The sequence below is a fragment of the Leuciscus leuciscus genome (genome assembly GCF_965113295.1).
Source record: "Leuciscus leuciscus genome assembly, chromosome: 15".
Classification (NCBI taxonomy): Eukaryota; Metazoa; Chordata; class Actinopteri; order Cypriniformes; family Leuciscidae; genus Leuciscus; species Leuciscus leuciscus.
The window spans coordinates 15,834,081-15,848,312 of NC_138739.1; the positions used below are offsets into that span (position 1 = coordinate 15,834,081).

A 14,232-nucleotide genomic window follows, 5' to 3' on the forward strand; every position below is an offset into this window, starting at 1 on the left:
TGGTGCAGTGAAGGTGAATAATCCAAAATCCGGTGCTGGAGTGCGGTGAAACCAATGACGAAGAACACGAACGGCAGGAAGACAAGGCAGGGCGAACACAGACACGGCAACTCCACGGAAACACTGACACGGCAAACACAGGACCTCAACAAACAATCCGACACTGGAACAGAGAAAGGTGTGAGTATATATATGGAATGGAAATGAATCGCAGCTGTGAACAGTGATTGTGATGATGATGATTATCAGCTGGAGCGCTGACGGACACGTGAGCGGGACAACGCCCACTCACACATAAACAACATAGACACGAGACAAGAAGGAACCAATGCATTCAACAACCGTGACAGTACCCCCTCCTCTAGGAACGCCTCACGGCGTTCCCAGACTCCCTTACCTGTCGATTGTAATCATCGATAAGAGAGTGATCCAGGATGTCACGAGCCGGAACCCAACTTCTCTCCTCCGGACCGTAACCTTCCCAGTCCACCAGGTACTGGAATCCGCGTCCCCTCCGCCTAGAGTCCAGAATGCGACGGACCGAATAAGTTGGTTCCCCATCTACGAGACGCGGCGGTGGGGGAACCGGGGCCGGCGGATTAATGCGGGAAAAAAAAACGGGTTTGATTTTGGACACATGGAATACCGGATGAATTCTCCTGTACACTGGAGGAAGGTTGAGGCGGACTGCCACCGGACTGACAATTTTGGTGACAGAAAACGGGCCAATGAATTTAGGAGCCAATTTATTGGATACGGAGCGGAGCGGAATGTTCTTAGTAGAAAGCCACACTTTGGAACCGACGACGTATACGGGAGGCCTAGACCGGTGGCGATCGGCTTTGGCCTTGGTGCGCGCCCGCACACGGAGGAGAGTCTCACGGGCTCTTGTCCATGTGTGGTGACACCTCTGGACGAAGGCGTGAGCGGAGGGGACCGCGACCTCGGATTCCAGACTGGGAAAAACCGGTGGCTGGTATCCTATACTACACTCAAAAGGAGATAGGCCCGTAGCTGACACTGGCAACGAATTGTGGGCGTACTCCACCATAGGCAGTTGTTGACTCCAGGAGGAAGGATTCCTGGCAGCCGTACATCGCAAGGTTCTCTCCAGGTCTTGGTTGGCTCTCTCAGTTTGACCATTGCTCTGGGGGTGAAACCCGGAGGACAGACTGACCGTCGCCCCCAGCAACCTACAAAACTCTCGCCAAAATTTGGACACAAATTGGGGACCCCTGTCGGAAACCACGTCTGTCGGGAGGCCATGTAACCGAAAGACGTGATTAACGACTGCAACCGCTGTCTCCTTGGCTGAAGGTAATTTGGGCAAGGGAACAAAGTGGGCTGCCTTCGAGAATCGGTCCACCACGGTTAAAACTACCGTGTTACCCTGGGAGGGTGGGAGGGCGGTAACAAAATCTAGTGCGATATGGGACCAGGGTCTTGAAGGCACCGACAGTGGTTGGAGTAACCCATCTGGGGGTCGATTGGATGACTTGCCAATAGCACAAACTGAGCAAGCCAAAACAAAATCGTGAACGTCGCGAGCCATAAGCGGCCACCAGAATCGTTGTTTGACCAAATAGAGGGTGCGACTAACTCCTGGATGACAGGCTAGACTAGAACAATGGCCCCACCGAATAACATCTGGACGTAGTTCCTCCGGCACAAATAAGCGGTTCGATGGGCACCGGATCGGAGGCGTTACCCCTTCTAGAGCCTTCTTGACTCTCGATTCGACCTCCCAAGTGAGCGTAGAGATAATTAGGGTCTCAGGAAAAATACGCTCGGGAGTAGGTGCGTGTTCGGATCGATCAAAAATACGCGACAAAGAATCGGGTTTGATGTTTTTGGAACCCGGACGATACGAGAGAGTAAAATCAAAACGGCCGAAAAAAAGTGCCCACCGAGCCTGCCTGGAGTTCAACCTTTTGGCGGATCTAATGTACTCCAGATTCTTATGATCCGTCCAGACGATAAAGGGTACCCCGGACCCTTCTAACCAATGACGCCATTCTTCCAAGGCTAACTTGACCGCCAACAACTCCCTGTTGCCAATGTCGTAATTTTGTTCGGCTGGTGATAAACGATGAGATAAAAACGCGCATGGATGCATCTTGTTGTCTGAAGGTGAGCGTTGAGAAAGAACTGCGCCTACCCCCACCTCTGACGCGTCGACCTCCACCACAAACTGACGTGAGGAATCAGGGGCGATCAAGATGGGAGCCGAAACAAAGCGGCTCTTGAGGTTGGAAAAAGCAGTTTCGGCTGCTTCCGACCACCTGAACGCAGTTCTGGGGGAGGTCAAGGCAGTCAGAGGTGCGGCTAGTTGGCTAAAGTTGCGAATAAAACGCCGGTAGAAATTGGCGAACCCCAGAAACCTCTGTAGGGCCTTACGGGAATCTGGGTTTGGCCACTCTACCACAGCCTTAACTTTGTCAGGATCCATACGCATACCCTCAGCCGACACGATGTGTCCTAAAAAAGGGACCGACTGTGCATGAAAAGCGCATTTCTCCGCCTTGACAAAAAGCCCATTCTCTAGCAACCTTTGGAGTACCCGTCGGACGTGCTGCACGTGTTCCTGGAGAGACGAGGAAAAGATCAGAATGTCATCCAGGTAAACATAAATAAACTGATCGATCATGTCTCGCAGCACGTCATTGACGAGCGCTTGGAAGACTGCGGGACTGTTGGACAAACCGAAAGGCATGACCAAGTATTCAAAGTGCCCCCTAGGGGTGTTGAAGGCAGTCTTCCATTCATCCCCCTTCCTGATACGGACCAAATGATAAGCATTACGTAAGTCCAGTTTTGTGAAGATGGATGCTCCCTGCAACCTCTCGAAGGCTGAAGACATCAGCGGCAAAGGATAAGTATTCTTTACCGTGATGTTGTTCAGCCCCCGGTAATCAATACAAGGTCGCAGCGATCCATCCTTCTTCCCCACAAAAAAGAACCCCGCCCCCGCTGGAGATGAGGAAGGCTGGATGAACCCGGATGCTAGAGAATCAGAAATATATTTCTCCATAGCCTCCCTCTCCGGAACCGAGAGTGAATAAATCTTGCCTTTAGGCGGAGACTTACCTGACAGTAAATCTATAGCACAGTCGTAGGGACGGTGCGGAGGAAGAGAAGCAGCCCTAGACTTACTGAACACTTCCCTCAGGTCACGGTACTCCGCGGGCACGTTTGATAAATCCACTGCTTCCTCCTGCAACACAGGAACAGAGACAACAGAACAGGCAGACACAAGACAAGAACTATGACACTCAACGCTCCAGGCTGATATGGTTCTTTGTTTCCAGTCAATGCGGGGGTTGTGTAGATTGAGCCAGGGGTGACCCAAAACAACGGGTGTGTGATGTGAGTCCGTGATGAAAAATGATATTGTCTCTGCATGATTCCCTGAAGTGATGAGCGTGATGTTCTCGGTGGCCTGGGAGATGGTGGGTAGAGACTGTCCATTGAGTGCATGTACGGTGATTCTCTGAGGAAGTGTTCTGAGTGGGACTTGAAACTGTAGTGCAAAGGTGCGATCCATGAAATTACCTTCAGCCCCGGAGTCCACCAGTGCGGTGCAGTGGTGATCGTGGACAGACCATCTAAGTCTTACCGGGAGGATGGTGGATGTAGATGAGGACCTTTCGGCGGAGATCCCACCCGATAGTAGCCTCATGTTTACTATCGGGCTTGGCCTTTTACCGGGCAGTTGCTAGCAAAATGTCCCGCTCCCCCGCAGTATAGGCAAAGGCCAAGGGATCTCCGCCTCTCCCTCTCCTCCCGGGAAAGCCGAGCTCGACCCACCTGCATGGGCTCGGGATCGGAGGGACCGGCCGCGTCCATGCCGCTGGACCACTGATGTTCCACCCCTCCACGAGGCAGGCTGGGTGGAGCGCGTGGTCCGACCCGGGCTAGTCGGGCGTCCACCCTCAGAGCCAGGTTGATCAATTCGTTGAGTGAGGGGGGTAGATCCAGGGCGTAGATTTCCCTCTGGACGCGGTCGGCCAGCCCATGCAGGAACCTATCCCACTGCGCTTCCTCGTTCCAGCGACACTCGGCCGCCAGGGTCTTGAACTCGATGGCATAATCCGAAACTGATCGTTCCCGCTGACGTAGTTCAGATAAAGCCCTGGCAGCCTCTCTCCCCGCGACCGCGCGGTCGAAAACTCGTTTTATCTCCGAGGAGAGCTCCTGGAACGAGGAACAGCATGGCTCTTGGTTTTCCCACACCGCCGTCCCCCAAAGTGCCGCTCTCCCAGTCAGTAAAGTGAGTACAAACGCCACTTTGGACTCCTCTTTCTCGAAGGTTCGGGGCTGGAGAGCAAAATGCATGCTGCATCGAGTCAAAAATGGCCGGCAAAAGTTTGGCTCACCAGAGTATGGCTCAGGAGTCGGAAGGCGAGGTTCCGACTGGGAGGCGGGCATCGGTGGTGTGGGAGGGACGAGCGGTGCGGCTGGCGCAGCGGGAGGTTGCAGCTGTTGAAATCGCTGGGTCAGCTCGGACACCTGCGTGACGAGAGCCTGAATCGCGCGCGCCGCTTCTCCTTGATAGCGGTCCTGAGCGTCCATCCTTTGAATACTTGCACGAACAAAGTCGTCCATCGTTGCTGCGGCGTCACCTGCTGCTTCCATGGAATGGTCGGATTGTTCTGTCATGGTAAACAAAACCGGAAGCAATTGCAGATACTCAAAGCGTTTATTAGGCTCACAAAGAAACACAAACAGTTCAGGAAGGTGGCGACTCAGGCTCGTGCAGGGACTTGATGGTCTGTGGTGCGCTGGTGCAGTGAAGGTGAATAATCCAAAATCCGGTGCTGGAGTGCGGTGAAACCAATGACGAAGAACACGAACGGCAGGAAGACAAGGCAGGGCGAACACAGACACGGCAACTCCACGGAAACACTGACACGGCAAACACAGGACCTCAACAAACAATCCGACACTGGAACAGAGAAAGGTGTGAGTATATATATGGAATGGAAATGAATCGCAGCTGTGAACAGTGATTGTGATGATGATGATTATCAGCTGGAGCGCTGACGGACACGTGAGCGGGACAACGCCCACTCACACATAAACAACATAGACACGAGACAAGAAGGAACCAATGCATTCAACAACCGTGACAAGGATAAAGTAACAGGACATCCTATGATGTTAAAGTTGTATTGTGCGAGGTTTTGTGGGCGGTTTTTTGAACCGATAAGTATTACCTCTGTCTTGTCTGGATTTAATAAAAGAAAATTACGCGTCATCCAATCTTTTATATCTTTAACACACTCTGTCAATTTGGAAAATGTAGCGTTTTCATCCGGCCGTGATGAAATATATATTTGAGTGTCATCAGCATAACAATGGAAACTAATTCCATGTTTCCTTATAATATTTCCAAGTGGCATCATGTATATTGAAAATAACAGAGGGCCTAATACAGATCCCTGAGGCAATCCATAGTTTACTGGAGTTATGATCGATTTTTCTCCATTTAAATAGACAAAATGGTAGCGGTCAGATAGGTATGATTTGAACCAGCTTAGTGCTTGTCCTTGAACACCAGTATAATTTTGTAGTCGATCTAAGAGTATTGTGTGATCTATAGTATCGAACGCAGCACTAAGATCAAGTAAAACTAGTATTGAGATACAGCCTTGGTCAGAAGCTAAAAGTAAATCATTTGTGATTTTAACGAGCGCAGTTTCAGTGCTATGATGCGGTCTGAATCCAGACTGAAACTTTTCATAGATATCATTTTGTTGCAAGAAAGAGCCCAGTTGAGCGGACACCACTTTTTCTAATATTTTAGACATAAATGGAAGATTTGAAATGGGTCTATAATTTGCTAGATTATTATGATCTAATTGTGGTTTCTTAATGAGAGGTTTTATAACTGCCAGTTTAAATGTTCTTGGAACATGACCTAAAGATAAAGATGAGTTAATAATATTGAGGAGAGGCTCTTCCACTACAGGTAACACTTCTTTCAGTAGTTTAGTTGGTATAGGATCTAATAAACATGTTGTTGTTTTAGATGAAGTGATAAGTTTATTTAACTCTTTTTGTTCTATAGTTGTAAAGCACTGTAATTGTTCTTTCGGGGTGATAATTGAAGCTGAATTATAAGGCGCGATTGAAGATTGAACGTTTATAATTGTGGTTCTGATGCTTTCTATTTTCTCAGTGAAGAAGTTCATGAAATCATTACTACTGAACTGTAACGGGATATTTTGTTCGGGTGACGTCTGTTTATGTGTTAGTCTAGCCACGGTGTTAAATAGAAACCTTGGATTGTTTTGGTTGTTTTCTATTAGTTTGCGGAGGTGCTCAGCGCTGGCAGCTTTTAGGGCCTTTTTATAACGTGACACACTGTCTTTCCACGCGATTCTAAAGACCTCTAAATTAGTTTGTTTCCATTTACGCTCTAAAATACGGGTTTCTCTCTTTAAAACATGCGTAGTATTGTTATACCATGGTGCTTTATTTTTCTCTCTGACCTTTTTTAATTTAATAGGTGCAACCACATCCAATGTTCTAGAGAGAATGGTGCTCATAGTGCTAGTTAGTTCTTCTAGTTCATCTGTTTGTTTGGGTTCAGGCAGCAGCTGAGACAGATTAGATAAGCAATTTGAGAAATTATCTATGGTGGATGGGAGGATTGTTCTGCCTGGTTGATAACGCGACGCCGCATGACATATTACAGCAGTACGTAATATGCAAGTTACCATGTAGTGATCAGTGACTTCATCACTTTGTGGAATGATATCTATATCGGTCGGATCGGTTCCATGTGATATAATTAAATCGAGTGTATGATTAAGACGATGAGTTGGTCCGGTGACGTTTTGCTTGACCCCAAATGAATTTAATAAATCTGTAAACGCAGCTCCTAACGCATCATTTGGATTATCTACGTGTATGTTAAAATCTCCAACAATTAATGCTTTATCGACATTGACTAATAGGTCTGAGAGAAAATCTGCAAACTCTTTTAGGAAATCAGCGTAAGGCCCTGGCGGTCTATATACGGTAGCCAAGGCTAGAGATAATAGGGATGTTTTTCTAACATCTAAGAGCGTAACATTTAGTACAAGTACTTCAAATGAAATAAACTTATAACCCGTTTTCTGAGTAACATTTAGAATATCTTTATAAATGGTTGCAACACCTCCGCCACGGCCAATCAGACGGGGCTTATGCTTATAACAGTATCCAGGAGGAGTAGACTCATTAATACCGAAATAATCATTTGGTTTAAGCCAGGTTTCAGTAAGGCAAAGTACATCGAAGCTATTATCTGTGACTATTTCATTTACAATAACTGCCTTAGGTGTGAGTGATCTAATGTTTAGAAGACCTAGCTTTAGAAATAGTTTTTGTTTACTAATAGCAACATTTTCTGTTTTAATAACAATTAGATTTTTCCTAGATCCTGCATTAGATTTATTATTTGATCTCACTAAACGAGGAATAGACACGGTTTCTATGCAATGTTCTACACTAGTATTTATATCAGTTGAATTGGTGCAGCAGAGACTATGATTTGGACTTTTGGTTACTAGTCAAAGGGTATTTAACATTTTGGAGATGTTATCTGACAGAAGATCCGCTCTGAATCTGCTTGGGTGTAAGCCATCAGCACGGAAAAGCCTAGGACGCTCCCAAAACAGATTCCAATTATTTACAAAGAGCAGTTTCTGCTCATTGCACCATGACATTAACCATTCATTTAGCGCAAATAATCTGCTGAACTTTTCATGCCCTAGTCGGTACGTGGGAAGCGGTCCTGACACAATGATCGTTGTTTCAGGCGATGTGCTCCGTACCGTATCGATTAGATTCCTGAAGTCTTTCTTCAGAATCTCCGTCTGGCGCAGCCTGATGTCGTTCACTCCCGCGTGCAGGACCACAGTTCCGACGCGCTCGTCACCGTTCAGGATCTCGGGAACGCGAGCAGCGATTTCAGAAACACGAGCACCAGGGAAGCAGTGACTTTGCACCTTACTTTTACCTAACGTAGCGTGTACGTGCCGAACGATGGAATCGCCGATGATCACAGCATCGCGTTCTGTTTCGCGTAGAGGGGAGAAGCGGTTTTGTGTGGATAACTCGAAAACCGGGAGGGTCGGAGAAAGTCTTGGTCTAAACCTGACTCGCGTCTTCCGCTGCGGAACCACCCAGGCTTCGTGGTGGCGTGTTGGAGCCGGAGTGAACGAGACCATGGCTGATTGCGACCGATGCTGAGGAACGCACGGAGTAGACGCGGTCGGAGTCAGCGGGTTAGTAACGTTAAACACTGATTTGTGTGCATCGGCGCGTGATGTTTCAAGAGCCAAACACCGGTCTCTCAGCTCGGCCTGTCTCAATAAAAGGTTGTGGATCTGTTTCTCAACAGCTTCCAGCTCAGACTGCAGTGCGTGCAGCTCAAATGTGTCCTCACCTGCACCAAGCGGTAGACTACTTACATCTGATATATTCGCCATTTTAACAGATGGACAGTGAGTTAGCAACGAAGCTACCAGTGATGCTATCAATATTAATACTAATTTATATTATAAGTTTGTTTGTAAATGAGTGTGGAGAAGACGCGTTCAGCCGTGATCCACGGACGTAACCTTTAAGAGTATGCAGCGTTGGATCACTAATAGGCTTGAGACGCGTCTGCTCAACAGTCCGCGTTGTAACTATGAGGATTTTTAGTGGTAGGGGTGTAGAGTAGACGCACGATAGGCGAAAAAAAAGTGTTTGTTTATAAGTGAGTGTGGAGAAGACGCGTTCAGCCGTGATCCACGGACGTAACCTTTAAGAGTATGCAGCGTTGGATCACTTATAGGCTTGAGACGCGTCTGCTCAACAGTCCGCGTTGTAACTATGAGGTTTGAGCAGTAGTGCTTCTCAGTGAGGAAAAGTAGAAAATGTTCGTTGTAAGCGAGTTTAAAGAGAAAAATCAAGAATTATAAATCAAATCGATAGAGCTCCAAAAACAACAACGCATTCAGACGCAACGCATGATAATAACAGGACAAGACATTACTCACCGTGTTTGTTGAGTGTTTCTTATTCACCTGAGCTTTTATGAACTCAAAGGCGCGAGAGAAAATAAATAAATAAAAATAGCTGAGCGCAAGGGTGGCGCGTTAACAGGCTAGCGAATTACTAGCGTGTTGTGCGTCATGGTTGGGTAAGCTGTATTTAGTAGTAATATAAACAACTAGAAATTGTAGTAAATGATGGTTCAAAATAAGGAAATACGAGACTAAGACGGAGCTTACAGCTCCGAAGCAAACACACTCACAGCAGGCAGCGAGAAAAATCAAGAATTATAAATCAAATCGATAGAGCTCCAAAAACAACAACGCATTCAGACGCGACGCATGATAATAACAGGACAAGACATTACTCACCGTGTTTGTTGAGTGATTCTTACTCACCTGAGCTTTTATGAACTCAAAGGCGCGAGCGCGCGAGAGAAAAATAAATAAATAAAAATAGCTGAGCGCACGGGTGGCGCGTTAACAGGCTAGCGAATTACTACCGTGTTGTGCTAGTAGCAACGGAAGCCAGCGATGTTGGGCAAGCCGTATTTAGTAGTAATATAAACAACTAGAAATTGTAGTAAATTATGGTTCAAAACAAGGAAATACGAGGCTAAGACGGAGCTTACAGCAACGAAGCAAAAAAGCATAATGCTAGCCTAACTCTATAGTAAGTACATGTTGTTAATTAATATTACTCAGTACCTAAATATATAATTACACTGTAACAATGACACCTTAAAATAAAGTGTAACCCAGTAATATATTAACATTAAAGGGGACATATCATGCTAAATCCACTTTTTTAGCCCTTAAATGCATTTTGTTGTATATTTGGAGTGTTTAGAAGTACAGAAAAGTTGAAATTATTCTCTTCAGGTGCTTCGTTGATATCTTTATCATATTCATATTTTTCAACCTGTTCCGATTTTTCTATTCTCTATGACGTTTTTTTGAACTATTACGTCACAGTATTTGCAGCGGAACTGCCAAATAAGGACATTGACTTACGGCCCAACACTTCGAGCAATCCGCCATTTTTATTTCTCGCTGCAATTTTGTAGTCCAAGCTAAAGGATGCAGAAGTTACGAGAGGGTAAGTTAAAATGTTCGGTTGTTGGATGTAGTAACCCACACGCTTCATTACACCGTCTAATGCAGATGAACTGCCGCGCTTGTTACAGGGCGCATGTTTAACTGAAAGAACGAGCAGAGAGAGAGACCCACTCTCTCTCTTCAGATCCAGGTGAAAGTGTAAACAAGACTTCACCGTCTCCAAACTAGACGCTGTCTTGCTCTCTCTCCCTCGCACATATTAATCAAAATAAATCGACACGGTGGTAAAAGGTCGGAAGACCAAAGTTTCATGTGTAAATACAGTAACACACCATTGCGATACATACATCCATATGAAGACGTTGTTCTGCAGGTTCGTCGTCTTCATTTTCATCTTGCTCCGGCTCCGACTCTGGCTCGAACATGTAAGGCTGGATGGACAAGTCTTCCGTTGTTGACATTTTGTTAATAACGTGTGAATAAAACGTTTCTGTGCCGCTAGATAATCGTATCTCTGCTATCAAACTACAAAAATGGCCGAACGGGGTGGAGTTGAACTGAGTGTCACCTCTGCAACCTGGAGAGGGGGAGGGGTATGAAGTGTCTCAATTGTATTTAAAGGGATAGTTCACTTTGAAATTAATTTTTGGTATGTTTTAGCTTACCCTCAAGGGCATCCAAGATGTAGGTGTCTTTTTTTCCGCAGTAGTTTCAATTTTGATATTTTTAGGTCAAACCGTTCTTGTCTGTCAGTCATATAATGCAGGTCGATGGTCACCACCTCAAAGAGCATGCACAGAGTCCAAATTAAAACAATTCCCCGTCGTCCAAATTAAACAATTCCCCATCGTAAGTACACATTGATGGCCTAAGACACGAAACGAGCGGTTTGTGTGAGAAAACGAACAGTATTTATATCGTTTTTACCTCTTGTACACAGCCACGTCCAAGTGATCTGAGAGCGCGGGCGGGAATAGATATATACACTAGATGTTGCCTTGGCTACTGCAGTTCATTGGAAACCATAGCCAAGGCGACAAAGTGAACATCCCTTTAAAGAGACTGCACCAAAATGAGTTGCTCTCAGACGCACATCAGAAAAGGGGTAGAGAAGGGGCCTGTGGAGCTATCCGATTGTTAAGTCTGACGTCACGCGTGACGTTTTGGGTCCAAGCGCTCCTCTCGTCCAGAAATAACAACGGTGGAACCTGTAAATTTATTTACGATCACGTCCTTCTTAGTGAGGCACCCTTGGCGGTCAAAAAGGGTTTACATTCCTTTAACACCAACAGAGTGGTTAGTGTAGCTCATCACTCAGGTGGCATAATTAAGGGTAGAGTCCAGGCATCAATGAAAAAGAAGATTTACGAGGTTGAAGTGAGTTAGCTCGGGACACGGGACACAGCACTGCGGCATTGTAAAAACACTCAATAATAACCAAAACACCAGCGAAAGCGGTAGGTAGGTAGAGAGGACCTGGACTTTGGACCCGGAAACAGTATTGGTTACGTCACGACTTAACAACCGAATAATAATGAGGAATACAGACCCAAGCATTGCAGTTCCGCTTTATATAGACCACAAATGTATGATTTATATGTAAAAAGGAACGATTTAAAAGCATGATATGTCTCCTTTAATAAATTATTATATATTAAAGGGTTAGTTCATATTAAAAAAAAAATTAGGCATAAAGTTATCTCACAGCTGTAGTCACCACTCACATTAATGAATTTTTTTCCATACAATGAAAACGAAGTCCCTAACTTTCTTCCTAGTGTTTTTTTATTTATTTATTTTTTAAGTAACTCATGCTAAATCTTTTATCAATTGAAAACATATCTATTGTGTTTGCTGCAAGGTCAATAAGACATAAGCGTGGTGCCTCCAGGTGCGATGAGGTCTTTTATTTTTTTCTTTGCCACCGAAAATATTTTTTTCAATTTGTAAATCCACTTAGAACACTTGCGCTGGAACAATGGGCGAGTTTACATATTTTGTCCCGGCACTTTCTTTGAGCAAATTGTGTTGGATTTATTTTTAAACTACAAAAAAGATTCTTCTAACTGATTTCCATAGTGCAGTGATTCTCAACTCCAGTCCTCGGGACACACTGCGGGACACACTAATTGCAGTTCATGGAGTCTCTACCAGCGAGCTGATGATCTGAATCAGGTGTGTTAAATAAGGCAGACATATAAAATGTGCAGAGCAGTGTCCTGAGAACTGGAGTTAAGAACCACTGCGATAGTAGATACTGGATCAGCTCATAACATGTCTTGCTATGATCTGAGTTCGGCCAGCTGTCCACATTCACCCGTTCTGTTGCTGCGTCCCAATTCAGAGGCTGCACCCTTTAAAGGCCGCATTCGAAGGCCGGTTGCATCACCGCGGTACAACGGAGGCTGTCCCAATTGCCAGATTTCCAGTATCCTACCTATAATTAATTTGGCTGGACAACTAAAAATTCTCAATCCCACACTCTATAGCGAGTTTAGGTCTTTTGCCTTATAGGACAGTATAGTGGCATGAAAGACGGATGGATGGACTGCAATAATCAGTGCTACAAACTATGTCTTTCTTTCTGTGGAAGAAAAGCACATGCTGAGAATTGGGTGCAGATTATAATAGGTTTTGACTAATTTCTACATTTTATTAAAAGCTGTATTAAACAAATTTTCAGAGATGTTATTCTGCCAAATACAGATTGTTTATGAAAGATTACATATTTAAGCATTAGAATAATCTCTGTATTGGTCAATTGCACAATTAGTTTACATGGTTAAAAATAAAACCTAAAAAGAACCTTCCCAGAACTTTCCCTGAAAGTTATTTTTAGGTTTATACAAAAAAAAAAAAGCCTCCCTGCTATGTTCTGTGAAGGTTAGTTTTTTGGTTACAGAAAAAGAACCTACCTTATTTGGTTCCCAAAAACTGACCAAGTGGGAGTGTTGTGTGCTGGAAATGGGCTGTTCTGCGTGAAACTCAGAGCGTGACGTTTGGAAGTGAAGAGAAAAACAAAGCGAGTAGAAATAAAATAAAAGTACAGTGAAAAAAGTGTCAGAGAGAGTAAAAAACAGAAAACATTAAAGCCCCACTAGGTAAGATTTCCGTTTTGGTCAAACAACGACCCCTAGAGTCGCTGTGGAATACTTGTAATTAACGTTACTGTCGTAAATACCACTCACGCAGCAGTCTCTTCACTCACGGCCTGATCCCCTGTATACCGGTCCCTGTTCAGTCGGATGGAAGCTATAACGAGTGGAAATAAGGTGTGGCCCCTTTAAGAGCTGCGCGCGCCCTGTTGAACTGGCAGTCTGTATTGTATGTGCGCCTCGAACACCCCGTAAGCGGGTTGTTTCTGTTTGATGCTCATTCTTGTCCTATTTTTGTCTATCAAGTAATGCTGTGGACGGTAGAACATGTGACAGACAGTTACACGAGTTCGATTGGGGAATAAACACAACGCGTTACAAATCGTCGGACATCGAACAAGCACAGCTAGCCTCTGAAGATGTCTACTAATCCATCAACAAGAACGCCAGGTGCTTTTTAGCTCACACCAACGAGTGAAAGCTTGTCCGAGTGATGTACAATATAAGCAATATAACGTTATTTACAAGTCCAACAGCATGTGAGGACGTGTTGTGGGAAGTGAGGTAGCCTTTGCCGTAAAGCAGTCGAATTTTGTAGTTCTTTTTGTGCTGCTCGGGTTACTACCCGAAACCCGAAGTATTAAAGTACGATTAAAAACGATACAGACCCCGTCAGGCTATGGCAGACGTGTCATTCAACCTATTTTAAGTCGATGTACCATCACAAGAGTCTTGGAAATATACTATGAAGGTTGAAAAGTTACCTAGTGCTGCTTTAACATAGAAAATATTATTTTGCTTGCAATTCTGATCATTTTGTTTTAAAATATTTCTGTAGGCTAAATATTTTCGTCATAAGTTGATTACTTTTAATTCTGTGATCGCAATGTATTTGGCATCAAATTGACGCCATAGTGTATAATTTGACTGAACTAGATTGCACACATTTGTTCTATTTTTGACTTAATCATTAATTAGGTTTTATGATTTTGATGCATTAGTTACAGTACATCAAAGCCAGCCTGTGATGTGTCTGTGGCCTACTAAGT

General features: G+C 44.8%; 1 protein-coding gene across 2 annotated transcripts in view; it reads left to right on the forward strand.

The window, feature by feature from the left end:
- The window catches only part of LOC309476166 (SLAM family member 5-like), a 222,374-nt gene that overhangs the window by 165,472 nt on the left and 42,670 nt on the right, over nt 1–14,232 (forward strand). The window lies entirely within an intron of this gene.